We start from the raw sequence: 5,720 nt of genomic DNA, 5'->3' as shown, positions 1-5,720 counted from the left end.
GTGTCTCGGGCGGGGGCGCAGGCAGGCAGGGGGCGGCGAGGCCGGGCCGGGGGCGCCTCGGCGAGGTGGGGGCCCGGCGCCTTTCTTTTTCCTTTTTTTTTTTCTCTTTTCCGCGGATGCAAATTTCTGGAGCGGGGAGAGGGAGAGCCCGGGAAGGGGGTGGCGTGGCGGTTGGTGGTGGGGAGGGGAGGGGAGGGAAGCCTTTTAATGACTCATTGATTGAGCCGGTTTAAAATTAGTTGTGTGCGCGAGTGTGAGTGTGTTTTCCGCCCCCCGGAGCCGCCGGGAGCCGGGAAGGAGGGAGCAGGGCTCGGCGAGGGGAAGACGGCGCGGCGGGGCCGCGAGCAGGGGGCAGGGAGGGCCTGGAGTGACGGCGGGCGAGGAAGAAAAATAAGCTTTTCCAATCTCCTCCCCTCTGTTTCCCCCCCTCGTTTCTTTTCTCTCTCGGAAGCTCTAGGGTGTGAATCACATTTTCTTTCTTCTCGGCAAAATGGACCCCGCGTCTGGGGAGGGGGAGGGGAGAGGGTGGGGAGGGAGGCGGCGGAGACGGGGTTTATTTTTCATCCTGGCTTCGTCCTTCCCGCCGCATCTGCGGGCGGCCGCGGCGAGGAGAGCAGGTCCGGGCTGCGGCGGGGAGAGCTCGGGCCGGCGAGTCGCCGCGGCCCCGCTCCCACTCCGAGCCCGAGGCGGCGGCGCGCACCTGCCGCGGGACGGCCCCTTCCCAGCCGCCTCGCTGCCTTTCCGAAGCACCGCAGAGGATCTGCGGCCGGATCCGGCCGAGCCCCCAGCCGCGCGAAGGGTCCGCGGCCGGGTCCGGCTGAGTCCCCAGCAGCGCGGAGGAGTCGCGGCCCAGCAGGGTGTTTCCTACGAGGCCCGTGCTGCCCGCAGCGCCGGCCAGAAGAGCTGTGTGGCTGGGACGGCGCTTTTTTGGCCGAGTGCGCGCGGGCTTGATGCTATTCGCGCCCCCCGAGTCGCCCCAAATGCGGGATCTCGGGTGGGGGGTGCGGTTGGAAGGCGCTAAGATGGCGCTGGGCCTGGCCTGTCGCCAGGGCTGGTGGCGCAGTTGCTCCGCAGGCGCCATCTTTCTCGCGGCGCGGGCGGCGCCCTCCGAGGACATCTCGCTGACCGGGGCGCCGCGAGGCCCGGGGCCAGCGGGAGGCGAGAGCACTGTGCTGAATTCTGGAGATGGGACCGGGGTCGCGCGGCCTTCTCCTTCCCCACGGCCCCAGAACCAAAAGACGAGGCTGCCGGCTCGGAGCGGGAAGGACTGGGGTCAGCTTCTTCCTCCTTCCCACTTGTGATGGAAGAAGGGGACTGGGCGTCGAGCCTCGCGGCTGATGGGTTCCCTCCCTGACCCCGCACCCCCACTCCTCCCAGTCAAAATTGGAGGTGAGGCGCTCCTGCCATTTTCTCTCCTGCGGTCTGAGAGTGGACGCCTTTGTCTTCTCTGGCCCGGCGTGGGGGCAGGGCATTGAGGCTTTTCCTTCATTCTCCAGTTATTGGAAGTAGAGTCCAACCAGGTTACAAAACTAAAAAAAGAGTCCAGGACGTTGTCTGTCTGCCTTCCCATAACATGGTTCTCTTGTGGGTACCCTACGCTTCGTTTCTTAGTTTTACTCTAAAACAACCCTGAGGAGACATTTACTAGTCAGATTGTGAGAAGGTGATGGGTTCCAGTTTTCTGAAACTTCTTGTTGGCTTTCATATTACTTCAAATGGCAGTGAATGAAAACAGTTTCTTAGAACGCTGATCTGAAAAGTTAAATAATGCTTTAAAACACTCTGAAACTTTTAAAAAGCAAAACTGCATTATTAAAAGCATCCACGTAAGTATCTGTTGGTAGTAAGTATCTATGTTAGAGATGGGGGAGGGGTTTAGCGTTTACATTGTTACTGAAAAGAGGGGAAAGATTTGTAAAGCTCTGATTTCTCTAGAAGTCCGCAGACATGGAAAGTAAATAGTTAATTTCTAGTATAGAAAAATAACACAGTGATGCCAGTAGGTGTGTCCTTGTGTTTGTAAATATACATAGTGGATGTTTTAGACCATTTAATAAGACCTATCATATACTGAACATCTGTATGCCAGGAACTGTGCTTGATGCTTTGTATAATTTCTATTATATCAGCCCTGAAATAGTGATTTTATGATCTGTCTACCGGGGAATGAACTAACGTTCACAGAAGTATAGTAATTTTCGAGGTCTTGCAGTTTTAGTCAAGTTGCCATTGGATCACGAAAGCTGTATTTTTCCCCCTACACCTGTGGTTTCCAAATCTGAGCATCAGAATTAACTTGGGGGATGTTTTTAAATAGAGATTTGTAACATCACCTCTTCCACCATCATTTGCTAGGGCCAATGGGGTCCTTTAATTATGTGTCAGGCGCTCCAACTTCTTGATGTTCAATGTTGACATTCTGGCCCACCTTGCACCCGCTATACCCAAAGATCTAGTATTCATTCCAAAGCTTTGCAGGTGATTCCAGTGTGACACAGATACACATTTGGACTGTCTCGTACTGTGCTATGCACTGTTCTGCTGGCTCTTTTGAATTGGAACGTGAGAATGGAGGTCCATATAATTTTGAGTTTCAGCAGTTTTTTGCTCACATTAGTCTCAGTTTTATTTTCTCCATTCTAGCTGCCATTTATCAAATAATCGAAATTATTTCCTCAGAAAAAAAGGTTTAGGTATCCTAAGACCTTAAAATCTCAGTACATTTTTTAAAGTATATTGTCTCATTCTCTTGGGAAGTTATATAACATACAGGCTTCTAGGTCTAGTCAGGCCATCTAGTTTAGTCAAGACAGCTGTGTAACAAACATAGCATTGAGGCAGGGCACGGTGGCTCATGCCTGTAATCCCAGCACTTTGGGAGGCCGAGGCGGGCGGATTACCTGAGGTCAGGAGTTAGAGACCAGCCTGTCCAACATGGTGAAACCCCATCTCTACTAAAAATACAAAAAAGTTAGCCGGGTGTGGTGGCAGGTGCCTGTAATCACGGCTACTTGGGAGGCCGAGGCAAGAGAATCACATGAACTGGGGAGGCAGAGGTTGCAGTGGCCCGAGACCGCGCCATTGCACTCCCAGTCTGGGAAACAAGAATGAAACTCCAGTCTCAAAAAAAAAAGAATCCAGGATTGATCCAGAAATTAAGAATAGGGTAGAAAAGACCCTGATATAAAGACCTGAAGATAAATCCTTAAAAGAAAAGATTGTTTCCTGAATTTTGAATTGACGTATCTTCTGGGTTTTGGGAAGTAGGATGGTCAAGTTATGTGGAACCTAATAGCAGAATATGGATAAAAACACAGGTCAGAGCCAGGCACGGTGGCTCAGACCTGTAATCCTAGCACTTTGGGAGGCTGAGGTGGGCGGGTCATGAGGTCAGGAGTTTGAGACCAGCCTGACCAACGTGGTGAAACCCTGTCTCTACTAAAAATACAAAAATTAGCCGAGCATGGTGGCACGTGCCTGTAATCCCAGCTACTCAGGAGGTTCAGACAGGAGAATGGTTTGAACCTGGGAGGTTGCAGTGAGCTGAGATGGCACCACGGCACTCCAGCCTGGTGACAAAAAACACGGGTCAGGAAGAAGCATCTAGAGCAGGTGATGAATAGATGACCTTACTAAAATGAGAAAGAGTACTAAGTCAGTGATGAAATCATTAACTTCTCTGGATTAAGGATCATGTATTTTACTTATTTTATGCTTTCCCTTGTTGATTCTTCTCAGATCGTTGTGTTTAGTAATTGCTAGGGAGAGGAGTTTAAAACTTAGATTTTTGGCCGGGCGCGGTGGCTCAAGCCTGTAATCCCAGCACTTTGGGACGCCGAGACGGGCGGATCACGAGGTCAGGAGATCGAGACCATCCTGGCTAACATGGTGAAACCCTGTCTCTACTAAAATACAAAAAACTAGCCGGGCGACGTGGCGGGCACCTGTAGTCCCAGCTACTCGGGAGGCTGAGGCAGGAGAATGGCGTAAACCCGGGAGGCGGAGCTTGCAGTGAGCTGAGATCCGGCCACTGCACTCCAGCCTGAGTGGCAGAGCAAAACTCCATCTCAAAAAAAAAAAAAAAAAACTTAGATTTTTGATGCAGATGTCAGAATTATGCCATCTTTGCATATGTCCACATTGGAAAATTTTTGTAAGGAGCATCTGTTGAATACCTCTGTGCAGTCTGTCCAGTCTAGACCACTAGGTGGGTGGAGTGACTTACAGTTTTTGAAGGGAAGTCACTTCTGGTTTTCTCCCCTTGTTTTTTATGGTAAATGCCAAAGTAATTATAATCTTTGACTAGACTAAAATCCAATAAAGCTTGAAATGAGGGGGATATCTAAAATAAACCTGCTTAGAGGGAAACAGTAGCTTCTTTAACCTTTATTGGAATTTAAGACCGTCAAGATCTCTGCACTCAACGGAATTTACAGTATAGTGGGGAAGGACAGAAAATAGTTAAAAAATCAATGACCATTTTGTCTAGGAAGGGCCAAGGAAAGTCTCTTTGTAGAGGTGATATTTGCGCTGAGACTTGAAACATGAACTTGTGCTAACCATGTGAAAAGCTGGGGAGACATTCCAGACATGGGAAGAAGTTCAAAGAACTGGAAGGTTGGGTGTTAGACTGGAGAGAAGGCTCCTCTGAGCAAGGGGAGAAATTAAGAATAGGGTAGGCATGAGATGGAGATGGAGAGATCCTATGGGTCTTCTTGTGTTACGTCATAGGGGGATTTTTGGATTTTATTCTAATGGCAATGAGGGGTTTTAATTTGGGCAGTGATAATGTTTTTTAAAAAATAACTATTTAGAGGAAGAGAGGAAACAGGGAAGTTAGGAGCGTATTGCAGTAGTTAGCCCAAGATCAATAGTATCTCGGGCAAGTAAAGTGGCAATGAGATACAGCAGAGTAGACAGCAGCTTTCACATATATATTTTGGAGATGGAATCAGAAGGATTTGCTTAATAGGTTGGCTGTGGAGGGAGAGGGAGGAACCAAGGGTGCCTTCAGGTTGCACGCCCCATCCATGGGCTGCTGATGGTACCATTTGCTGGTTGGAGAAGACTGGAGAAGGAACAGGTGGGGAGGGGTGGGTAGCAAGAGTTCCGTGTGGAACCTGTTGTATGTTTGAAATACTTGGGAGACATCCAAGTGGAGAGTTAAGTAGGCAATGAATATTTAAGTCGAGCTGAGGGGAGTGATCTAGACTGCACATAAATTTTGGGAGTCACTAGTGTACAGATGGCATGTCATGGAACTGATTGAGATTGTTTGTGGCCTTAAGATCAAGCTGTAGGAGACTGATTTGACTAGTAAAACTCTGGTCTCCCACACAGCCAGCTCTGTGGGGGGAAAAAAAACACTAAAACACTAACAATGGCTAAAGCTTGGGCAAAGGAGACTGAGAAGTTTCAGCTATTAAAGTGGGAGAGTGTTTTATTTTCAAGAAAGAGGGAATGGTCACCTCTGTCAAATGCTGCTGGTAAGTTACACAATGAGAATAGAGAAATGTTTATTCGGGTTTGACAACATGATGGTGACTGTTTTGACAAGTGGTTCAAGCCACATTGGAATGCTTTGAAGAGAGAGTAGGAAGGGAGGTGAATATCGACACCTCGTTAGGGAAATTTTGCTGCTGTAAAGTGGAGAGAAACAGCTCAGTGGCTTCAGAGGGAGATGGGGTCAAAGAAGAGGGCTTTTGCCTTTTTTTTTTTTT

General features: G+C 49.2%; 1 pseudogene; it reads left to right on the top strand.

Annotated features, from left to right (window-relative positions):
- The first annotated feature begins 180 nt into the window (after positions 1 to 180).
- LOC108533488 (translation initiation factor IF-2-like) lies at positions 181 to 1,074 on the top strand (annotated as a pseudogene).
- The last annotated feature ends 4,646 nt before the right edge of the window (positions 1,075 to 5,720 follow it).

This window comes from Rhinopithecus bieti, unplaced genomic scaffold (genome assembly GCF_001698545.2).
Source record: "Rhinopithecus bieti isolate Rb0 unplaced genomic scaffold, ASM169854v2 scaffold_9981, whole genome shotgun sequence".
NCBI lineage: Eukaryota > Metazoa > Chordata > Mammalia > Primates > Cercopithecidae > Rhinopithecus > Rhinopithecus bieti.
The sequence above is the reverse complement of the archived record's forward strand: the minus strand, read 5'-3'. Positions and strand labels throughout refer to the sequence as shown.